Source organism: Hyperolius riggenbachi, chromosome 9, assembly GCF_040937935.1.
Source record: "Hyperolius riggenbachi isolate aHypRig1 chromosome 9, aHypRig1.pri, whole genome shotgun sequence".
NCBI lineage: Eukaryota > Metazoa > Chordata > Amphibia > Anura > Hyperoliidae > Hyperolius > Hyperolius riggenbachi.
The window spans coordinates 268,943,036-268,954,669 of record NC_090654.1 but is presented as its reverse complement, the minus strand read 5'-3'; the positions used below and the strand labels follow the sequence as shown (position 1 = coordinate 268,954,669).

General features: G+C 45.7%; 1 long non-coding RNA gene across 1 annotated transcript in view; it reads left to right on the top strand.

The window, feature by feature from the left end:
- The first annotated feature begins 5,055 nt into the window (after nucleotides 1–5,055).
- Nucleotides 5,056–11,634, top strand: part of LOC137532094 (uncharacterized) — a 137,423-nt gene continuing 130,844 nt past the window's right edge. Inside the window, exons 1-2 of the long non-coding RNA XR_011023855.1 lie at nucleotides 5,056–5,116; nucleotides 7,333–7,745. This is a non-coding gene — a long non-coding RNA (uncharacterized lncRNA). The remainder of the gene's footprint in view (nucleotides 5,117–7,332; nucleotides 7,746–11,634) is intronic.

The window sequence follows — 11,634 nt, the reverse complement described above, 5'->3', positions numbered from 1 at the left end:
TTGTCATTTACAGAGATATTTCTCCCACTTAGCATGGGTATGTGTAAAAATACACCCCAAAACGCATTATACTACTTCTCCTGAGTACGGCGGTACCACATGTGTGGCACTTTTTTACACCCTAAGTACGCTAAGGGGCCCAAAGTCCAATGAGTACCTTTAGGATTTCAAAGGTCATTTTGCGACATTTGGTTTCAAGACTACTCCTCACGGTTTAGGGCCCCTAAAATGCCAGGGCAGTATAGGAACCCCACAAATGACCCCATTCTAGAAAGAAGACACCCAAAGGTACTCCGTACGGAGTATGGTGAGTTCATAGAAGATTTTATTTTTTGTCACAAGTTAGCGGAAAATGACACTTTGTGAAAAAAAACAATTAAAATCAATTTCTGCTAACTTGTGACAAAAAATAAAAACTTCTATGAACTCACCATACTCCTAACGGAATACCTTGGGGTGTCTTCTTTCTAAAATGGGGTCATTAGTGGGGTTCCTATACTGCCCTGGCATTTTAGGGGCCCTAAACCGTGAGGAGTAGTCTTGAAACAAAAATGATCTGTGAAATCCTAAAGGTACTCATTGGACTTTGGGCCCTTTAGTGCAGTTAGGGTGCAAAAAAGTGCCACACATGTGGTATCGCCATACTCGGGAGAAGTAGTATAATGTGTTTTGGGGTGTATTTTTACACATACCCATGCTGGGTGGGAGAAATACCTCTGTAAATGACAATCTTTTGATTTTTTTACACACAATTGTCCATTTACAGAGGTATTTCTCCCACCCAGCATGGGTATGTGTAAAAATACACCCCAAAACACATTTTACTACTTCTCCCGAGTACGGCGATACCACATGTGTGGCACTTTTTTGCACCCCAACTGCGCTAAAGGGTCCAAAGTCCAATGAGTACCGTTAGGATTTCACAGGTCATTTTGAGAAATTTCGTTTCAAGACTACTCCTCACGGTTTAGGGCCCCTAAAATGTCAGGGCAGTATAGGAACCCCACAAATGACCCCATTTTAGAAAGAAGACACCCCAAGGTATTCCGTTAGTAGTATAGCGAGTTCATAGAAGATTTTATTTTTTGTCACAAGTTAGCAGAAATTGATTTTAATTGTGTTTTTTCACAAAGTGTCATTTTCCGCTAACTTGTGACAAAAAATAAAATCTTCTATGAACTCACCATACTCCTAACGGAATACCTTGGGGTGTCTTCTTTCTAAAATGGGGTCATTTGTGGGGTTCCTATACTGCCCCCTCAGCAGAGAATACAAGCGCTGAGCGAGCAAGTCCTCGCTCGCTCAGCGCTTGTATTCTCTGCTGAGGGGGCGCGACTGGCTGGCACTGTGTAGTAAGTCATGTGGGTGGTCATGTGGAGCCGCCCACATGACGTATCGGACGGAGAGATAAATCGCACGGAGAGAGGGCGGACACGAGCGGGGCTGTAATACTGCGCAGCTCCGGCTATGAGAGCTGTGCACGAGATCATTTTTAAAGCGGCAATTCTCGTAAGGCGACCCTGGGGAGGGTCGGGACCTGTAATGAAGACTGGATTAGCCTCATAAAGCACCTGACAATGACAGGGAAGGTGCTGTTCGTCTGCCCTGAGGTCTGCTTTTGCAATGAGGTAATTAGCTTTTTTTATGAATTTCGCCTCGTAAGTCCTTTAAGGGGTAGAAAGCCCTAGGTCCTCAAGTGGTTAATGCACTGTATGCCATAAGTGAAATGAATATTAATTGTTCTGAGCCGTACAGAAATAGTCCCTCTCACCTCCAGCATTGATTGCAAGTCACAATTTATATTCTGATTGTAAAGAAGCCTTTGAGGGTGGAGGGAAGGCAAACGGGTAAACGCCATTCTCGCGCTTGCATAGATGGTGTTATTTATAGGAAGTATTGGAAGTGTGATTTTGCTGTAAAAATTTATATATGCCGAGTGACTTTGCAATCATGGAAGGAAGCTGGATTCCGTAATATTAATTATGGATCTTTTGCATCATTTTATTACGTATCGTAATTTATAATGTGTTTACCATAAAGCGTAATGGTTGATATCGAAGAAGACATTGAGAAGACTTTGTGGTCACATTGCTTTTCAATTTAGATGTTTAGTATTTAATTATTATTGCTGCAGGTTTTTAAGGCGTTACCAAAAACGTGTTATATGGTGTTCGCACACTTTACTCACACAGGACTCTACTAAACTCCTGGTGCATGCCCTGATTGTTTCTCAACTAGACTACTGCAACTCTTTGTTCTGTGGCCAACCCGCTAACCGTTTATTCCCGCTACATGAACTCATGCTGCATGAGGGGATAGGGCTGTCATGAGGGCAAGAAGGAGGCACAAAAGAGGATAGAAAGAGGCACAGGAGAACTGAAGGTGGCACACAGAGGGACAGAAGGAGAAACAAAGTGGGGCAGAAGGAGGCACAAAGGGGGGGCAGAAGGAGGCACAATGGAGGACAGAAAAAAGCACAAAGGGGGCAGAAGGAGGCACAGTGAGACAGTAGGAGGCACAAAGGGGAACAGAAGGATGCACAAAGGGGGACAGAAGGAGGCACAAAAGGGGAAAAGAAGAAAGCAGAGGGGATGTAAATGGGCACAGTGAGACAGAAGGAGGCAGAAGTGGACAGACAGAGCCACAGGGAGACAGAAGAAGGCACAAAGGGGCACAGAAGGAGGAATATGAGGATAGAGGGACAGAGGTGGCACATGAGGACTCAAGAGGCACATGGAGACAGAATGAGGCACAAAGGGAGACAGAAGGAGGCACATAAGGACAGAAGGAGGCAGAGTGGGACTGAAGGAGGAACAGGGGGGGGCAGAGGTAGCACAAGGGCACAAAGAAAGGCACAAGGGGACATAAGGAGGCACAGGGGGACAGGAGGAGGTAGAGGTGGCACAGGGAGACTGAAGGAGGCATATGGAGATAGAAGGAGGCACAAAGGGAAAGGGAGTCAGGAGGCATAAAGGAAGACAGATGGACAGACAGGAAATCAGACATGGCACAAGGGACTGAAGGAGGCACAAAGGGGGGGGGGGGGATACACAAGGCACAGAGGGACACAGTGGCAGCTGCCTGCAACATACACTAAGAAGATGCAGCAGAAGCAAGTAATGGAACAACCAGGGGGTGGGGCTTAATTCAGCAACATGGCGCCCTCAAGACAAATGGCACTCCAGGCAATGGCCTGTACTGCCTATGCCTAAAGGCGCCCCTGTCTGCCTGATTGCCATCTGGAGTCGGGAAGGAATTTTTTCCCTTTTGGGGCTAATTGGACCATGCCTTGTAAGGGTTTTTCGCCATCCTCTGCATCAACAGGGATATGTGAGGGAACAGGCTGGTGTTGTACTTTGTTCTCTGGTTGAACTCGATGGATGTATGTCTTTTCTCAACCCAAATAACGATGTAACTGTAATATTTGCAACCTTAGGTGGCATGCCGTTGTGAAGAGTCACCAATCACCCTAAAAAAAAGATCACAGAGGCAACGGGAGCCCAAATGGTGCAGTACGCCACAGATTGGTTGGTTAAAAGCAAAAGAGAAATTGTGGTACTCACAAAGGAAGGTTGCAACTAACAACCAACCACTGAAAGCAGGTGGAGATGTTTAAACCCGACTCCACTCGGGTGTCAGCTGAAACTCACACGCCTGGAAAAAACAACAAAGGTCCCATTGGCAGCACACCCCTAGGTACCAAGGAAGGTAAAAAGCACAGGCGCTCTGTTCTTTGCTCATTACACACTCTTAGCACTGTATTTGGCCCGAGGAAGTGGGTGCAGATGGACGAAACGCATTGCCTGTGCTTGTTGAAATTCATATTTATATGAACTTGTCGTTTTTGAGGTAAGCCACCTCTTTTTTGTATTTATTAGCTGTTTTTAACACAGTTTTATCTACTATTGAGCGCCTCTTAGAATGAAACCCAGCATTTCTTCTTAGCTCTAAAAACGTATTTACAACGTATTATATACAACCAGCATTTTTTTTTTTACTAGAACAGCATTCAAAGAGTTACACACAGGACTTGAAAGTTCAGTGCAGAGAAATCTGGACGCATCCGAAGTGGAGATAATGTTATCTTGTGTTTACTTAATTGTATCAAGTGAGGAATGTGACACATTCTCTGACTGCGCAGAAGCTCCTGGACACAGACAGGAATTTAAAGCATTTCTGCCTTCAATACATAATGAATAAAATGCAAAGTCAGCACTCAAAGCAAAATTGTAACGATCGGTGGGCGCAGAGAGTATCTGATTACCGGTGATCTGCAGTATCACCGGAAATACAGATATATACCAGATTATAAGTGATCTGCAGTCTCACCGATAATCCGATATACAAACTAACCTCTGTTCGCCTGAGTAGAGAGTAGTGTTTGGTGCAACAGTAACACTTAGAGGACAAGGCCTCAATGCAGCAAGGAGTACTGCACAGATTCCTTCCGCAGACCTGAGCTCTCCAAGACGGGAGGAGTCAGACTGACAGTAGGAAGGTATATCTGAAAGTGACCCTCAGGAGGAAGGATCGCTAACAGAGCGAGGAACCGCCTCTAACGGTAAGGTCGGTTCTCGAGGTCGGACAAGCCAGGTCGTACACACACGGACAGATAAAGTACAAGATCAGGAGGCAAAGGCGGAGTCAAAGTACAGGCAGGGTTCAGCAACAGGGTATCAGATATATCGGGGTACAAAATCAGGAGGCAGAAGCAGAGTCAAGGAACGAGCCGGGGTTCGGCAACAGAGTATCAGAAATATCGAGGTACAAGATCAGAGTTCAGGAGGATAGTCAAGGCAGGCAAAAGTCATAACAGATAATCACAATCAAACTAGTACTTTAGCTATCAACAGAATCTAGCTAAGTGTAGGATTACAGCTCCAGCTGGTCCCGGCACACTTGCGGATCTGACTACGGATCTGGGTGCTCCCACATATGTGATCGCACGCCAGACAAAGAGCAAGTGAACAACCAGCAGTATTTATACTCTAGGACCTTTCCAGGACCTCCCTAATTGCTGGTCCAATGGGAGCAGTGGAATTTGTCAGCTGACCCAGCTGATCAGCCGACTCCCTTCTAACTGCTATTTAAACTCTGCCTCTGTGCTCGCGCGCGTGTAAGTCTGAATCTTGGTGGACTATCAGTCCCAGCCACACCAGTACTGTCTTGCAATGTATCTAGTGAACCAAGTGCGGGAGCCGCCTCCAATGCGGATTCCGCCGTTCCCAATGCGGATTCCGCCGCTGTCCCTGAGCGGCATGCAGCGTTTTTTCCGCGTTGTGGCGTCCTGCTGGACGCGGAAACAGCCGCCTCACCTTGAGAGGTCGCGGCTTTTCCGCGTTTCATTACAAAAATACTGTACTTTAGAGAACTTGTAATTTCCAAATGAATAATAATACTTATGCACAAATGCAAATATGATAAGCGTATGGCATATCAAAAGTAGGAAAACATGTTTTCATTGAATATTATGTCAGGGTTTTATACCGCTTTAATACCTTTGCTCACAATGCTGTACTTGGCCAGAGATCCTGGCAGTAATCGCCTTCTAATTTCTGTGCCCTGTTATTGAATAATTCTATATGACTTCAGGCTTGATTAATGCACTGTATGCCATAAGTAAAATGAATATTAATTGTTCTGAGCCGTACAGAAATAGTCCCTCTCACCTCCAGCATTGATTGCAAGTCACAATTTATATTCTGATTGTAAAGAAGCCTTTGAGGGTGGAGGGAAGGCAAACGGGTAAACGCCATTCTCGCGCTTGCGTAGATGGCGTTATTTATAGGAAGTATTGGAAGTGTGATTTTGCTGTAAAAATTTATATACGGCGAGTGACTTTGCAATCATGGAAGGAAGCTGGATTCCGTAATATTAATTATGGATCTTTTGCATCATTTTATTACGTATCGTAATTTATAATTTGTTTACCATAAAGCGTAATGGTTGATATTGAAGAAGACATTGAGAAGACTTTGTGGTCACATTGCTTTTCAATTTAGATGTTTAGTATTTAATTATTATTGCTGCAGGTTTTTAAGGCGTTACCAAAAACGTGTTATATGGTGTTCGCACACTTTACTCACACAGGACTCTACTAAACTTCTGGTGCATGCCCTGATTGTTTCTCGACAAGACTACTGCAACTCTATGCTCTGTGGCCAACCCGCTAACCGTTTATTCCTGCTACATGAACTCATGCTGCATGAGGGGATAGGGCTGTCATGAGGGCAAGAAGGAGGCACAAAAGAGGATAGAAAGAGGCACAGGAGAACTGAAGGTGGCACACAGAGGGACAGAAGGAGAAACAAAGTGGGGCATAAGGAGGCACAAAGGGGGGGCAGAAGGAGGCACAATGGAGGACAGAAAAAAGCACAAAGGGGGCAGAAGGAGGCACAGTGAGACAGTAGGAGGCACAAAGGGGAACAGAAGGATGCACAAAGGGGGACAGAAGGAGGCACAAAAGGGGAAAAGAAGAAAGCAGAGGGGATGTAAATGGGCACAGTGAGACAGAAGGAGGCAGAAGTGGACAGACAGAGCCACAGGGAGACAGAAGAAGGCACAAAGGGGCACAGAAGGAGGAACATGAGGATAGAGGGACAGAGGTGGCACATGAGGACTCAAGAGGCACATGGAGACAGAATGAGGCACAAAGGGAGACAGAAGGAGGCACATAAGGACAGAAGGAGGCAGAGTGGGACTGAAGGAGGAACAGGGGGGGCAGAGGTAGCACAAGGGCACGAAGAAAGGCACAAGGGGACATAAGGAGGCACAGGGGGACAGAAGGAGGTAGAGGTGGCACAGGGAGACTGAAGGAGGCATATGGAGATAGAAGGAGGCACAAAGGGAAAGGGAGACAGGAGGCATAAAGGAAGACAGAAGGACAGACAGGAAATCAGACATGGCACAAGGGACTGAAGGAGGCACAAAGGGGGGGGGGGGAGATACACAAGGCACAGAGGGACACAGTGGCAGCTGCCTGCAACATACACTAAGAAGATGCAGCAGAAGCAAGTAATGGAACAACCAGGGGGTGGGACTTAATCCAGCAACATGGCGCCCTCAGGACCAATGGCACTCCAGGCAATGGCCTGTACTGCCTATGCCTAAAGGCGCCCGTTTGCCTGATTGCCATCTGGAGTCGGGAAGGAATTTTTTCTCTTTTGGGGCTAATTGGACCATGCCTTGTAAGGGTTTTTCACCATCCTCTGCATCAACAGGGATATGTGAGGGAGCAGGCTGGTGTTGTACTTTGTTCTCTGGTTGAACTCGATGGATGTATGTCTTTTCTCAATCCAAATAACGATGTAACTGTAACATTTGCAACCTTAGGTGGCATGCCGTTGTGAAGAGTCACCAATCACCCTAAAAAAAAGAACACATAGGTAACAGGAGCCCAAATGGTGCAGTACGTCACAGATTGGTTGGTTAAAAGCGAAAGAGAAATTGTGGTACTCACAAAGGAAGGTTGCAACTAACAACCAACCACTGAAAGCAGGTGAAGATGTTTAAACCCGACTCCACTCGGGTGTCAGCTGAAACTCACACGCCTGGAAAAAACAAGAAAGGTCCTATTGGCAGCACACCCCTAGGTACCAAGGAAGGTAAAAAGCACAGGCACTCTGTTCTTTGCTCATTACACACTTTTGGCACTGTATTTGGCCTGAGGAAGTAGGTGCAGACGGACGAAACGCATTGCCTGTGCTTGTTGAAATTCATATTTATATGAACTTGTCGTTTTTGAGGTAAGCCACCTCTTTTTTGTATTTATTAGCTGTTTTTAACACAGTTTTATCTACTGTTGAGCGCCTCTTAGAATGAAACCCAGCATTTCTTCTTAGCTCTAAAAACGTATTTACAACGTATTATATACAACCAGCATTTTTTTTTTTACTAGAACAGCATTCAAAGAGTTACACACAGGACTTGAAAGTTCAGTGCAGAGAAATCTGGACGCATCCGAAGTGGAGATAATGTTATCTTGTGTTTACTTAATTGTATCAAGTGAGGAATGTGACACATTCTCTGACTGCGCAGAAGCTCCTGGACACAGACAGGAACTCAAAGCATTTCTGCCTTCAATACATAATGAATAAAATGCAAAGTCAGCACTCAAAGCAAAATACTGTACTTTAGAGAACTTGTAATTTCCAAATGAATAATAATACTTATGCACAAATGCAAATATGATAACCGTATGGCATATAAAAAGTAGGAAAACATGTTTTTATTGAATATTATGTCAGGGTTTTATACCGCTTTAATCCCTTTGCTCACAATGCTGTACTTGGCCAGAGATACTGGCAGTAATCGCCTTCTAATTTCTGTGCCCTGTTATTGAATAATTCTATATGACTGCAGGCTTGATTAATGCACTATATGCCATAAGTGAAATGAATATTAATTGTTCTGAGCCGTACCGAAATAGTCCCTCTCACCTCCAGCATTGATTGCAAGTCACAATTTATATTCTGATTGTAAAGAAGCCTTTGAGGGTGGAGGGAAGGCAAACGGGTAAACACCATTCTCGCGCTTGCGTAGACGGCGTTATTTATAGGAAGTATTGGAGGTGTGATTTTGCTGTCAAAATGTATATACAGCGAGTGACTTTGCAATCATGGAAGGAAGCTGGATTCCGAATATTAATTATGGATCTTTTGCATCATTTTATTACGTATCGTAATTTATAATTTGTTTACCATAAAGCGTAATGGTTGATATTGAAGAAGACATTGAGAAGACTTTGTGGTCACATTGCTTTTCAATTTAGGGGCTTGATTCACCAAGCGGTGCAAAGTGTTTACACACTGGTGAAAAGGCCCTTATCACGCCTAAACTCACTTTAGGCATGATAAGAAGAAACTCGCGCGAAGTTACCGCGCGTACGCACCCGACGCTTCGCGCGAAGCTCCCATTAAACCCTATGGGACTTTGCGCGCGCGCTCACGCGCGTACGCGCGGTAACTTCGCGCGAAGAGCAGGAAAAAGCGGTGATAACTCAGTGGTGAAAAGGTCATCACGCCTAAAGTCTTTTAGGCGTGATAACTGGGTTATCACCGCTTTGTGAATCAAGCCCTAGATGTTTACTATTTAATTATTATTGCTGCAGGTTTTTAAGGCGTTACCATAAACGTTATAAATGGTGTTTGCACATTTTACTCACACAGGACTCTACTAAACTTCTGGTGCATGCCCTGATTGTTTCTCAACTAGACTACTGCAACTCTTTGTTCTGTGGCCAACCCGTAGATAAATACCTGAGTGGCCTACCATGCTTAGCCCTAAACACCCCCCCCCCCCACCCGCGCACAAACTACCTACCTGACACATAATCCTAAACCTACCCCCGCTGCACAAACTGCCTGCCTGATGCCTAAACGCAACCACACCCCTCCCCAAACACACACAAACTTCCTTCCTACCTGTTGCCTAACCCTAAACTCCCCCCCCCCCCCTTCCAGCTGCACAAACTGCCTACCTGACGCCTAACCTCCCCCCCCCCCTCCCCATAGGTGCCTATTGGAATATTGGAATATTGGTATTGATGCATAATTTGGTCGCCAGCGATGTCCGGTAAATTGCAGGCTCCTAAGTTGCCACCCAATGCCGATATTTGAGTTGGCGCCGATGGCAGTGCACAATCATCTGCCGCTAGCGGGTCCCCAAATTGCCTGCTTCGGGCCTATCCACAAGTCAGAGCATCCTTTCGCTAGCTTCCCAAAAGCCAGGAGATGAAATATTTATAAAAAGACAAAGCAGACTAGCAAAAAAAGAAAAATCGCCCTTCTGACTCCCATGACAGCCGGAGAAGAATGGAATTAAGATTTCCGTCCCGGGCCAAAACTTGTGTCATCTAATTAACCTGATTTAAATGAGCAGCGATGGGGTTTCTCGCAGCCCCAAATTCCCTAGAAGAATCTCACTTATGATAGTTTGATGGTAAATGAGTTCTACAGACTCCGTTTTTAATTCCTCCAAATTATCTCCGCTCTGACAAATATCAAAAGTGACAGATGTATTAAAAACATCCTCTGAGGTTCATCAACCCTAAAGAGCAGCGGCGTCCAGAAATTACTTTTTACTGCTGCAGGAAATGACTGCATTAAGCGGAGATCGTTAGCCCGGGCAGCAGCAGGCGGACCTAGGCAAGGACCAGAGGCAGGGGGCCTGGCCAAACGCCAAGCCTCACCTCTGTATGCAAAAATGCAAATCACTGCATTAATACATTCATCTAACATGTAAAAAAGGATTCTGTTCTCATGGAAACAGCATAGGATGGCGGCTCACTGCGAGGAGCTGAGAGAAATGTACAACCAGTTAATGCTTTTCAAAAAAATATATGTTACTTTTGATGGTGGAACATTTAGCATGACACTTTGGGCCTTATATATGTTACGGCCAGAACCCGAAGTTTGGCCAGAACTAGAAGTGGCCGGCCACTTCGGGTTCTGGCCGGCCAATGTGCGAACTGGCCGCTGCGCTGCGGCCAATGTGAGAAATGCAACAATTCCTGTAAAGTTAATGGGATGTTGTGGCCGCAGCGCAGCGGGCAAATGTATCACACATCTTTACTTTATTCAATGACATTAAGCCGACCGGCTTTTTCCCCGCTTTCTCTCTTCCCCTCGCCTCTCTCTCCTCCCCTCGCCTCTCTCTCTTCCTTCTCTTATGGGCAGCCGGGCGGGGGACACGCGTGTCCAGGAGAGTCGTTCGTCGCGGCAGGAGAGCAGAGCGGGGAGGCTGCAGACATCGCTTCTGCCAGCACCCGCTCTGCAAGAACGGCAGGATTCCCCTGCCGCGACGAACGACTCCGGAGGGACACGCGTGTCCCCCGCCCGGCTGCCCATAAGAGAAGAAGAGAGAGAGGCGGGGGGAGGAGAGAGAGGCGGGGGGGGGGGGGGGGGGAGGAGAGAGGCAGAGAAAAAGCCGGGCGGCTTAATGTCATTGAATAAAGTAAAGATGTGTGATACATTTGCCCGCTGCGCTGCGGCCACAACATCCCATTAACCTTACAGGAATTGTTGCATTTCTCACATTGGCCGCAGCGCAGCGGCCAGTTCGCACATTGGCCGGCCAGAACCCGAAGTGGCCGGCCACTTCTAGTTCTGGCCAAACTTCGGGTTCTGGCCGTAACATATACATGAAATAAGGGCGCGAGGAAAAATGGGCACCCGTTTTCATTAATAAAATCACCTAACATTTTGGCATCATAATCTTTGAACATGTTTTAAGCAATCAAAACTTGACATATGTTACATTTTTTTTGTTAATTATTTTTGTTATTTGATATGTTTAATTAAAATAATAGTTTTTTTTACAGATAATTAAACAAAAGTTGGTTATAATTTATAAAAATGGCAGATCTCTCAGTCTTTCAAAGAGGCCAAATTGTTGGTACTCGTATGGCAGGCGCTACTGTAACAGAAACTGCCCGAATGCATGGCATTTAAAGAGGTACTGTCTCAAAAGTAATGACTTCCTTTGAAAGAGAAGGAAAAACGTCCTCAGCAAAGCACAGTTGTGGCCGAAAGTCGAAGTTGTCTGAGAGAGACCGTCGGACTCTAAATCGAATTGTTAGAAAAGCTTGCAAGAGCACGACTCCTAAAATCACTGCAGAGCTGAATGAACAGCTAC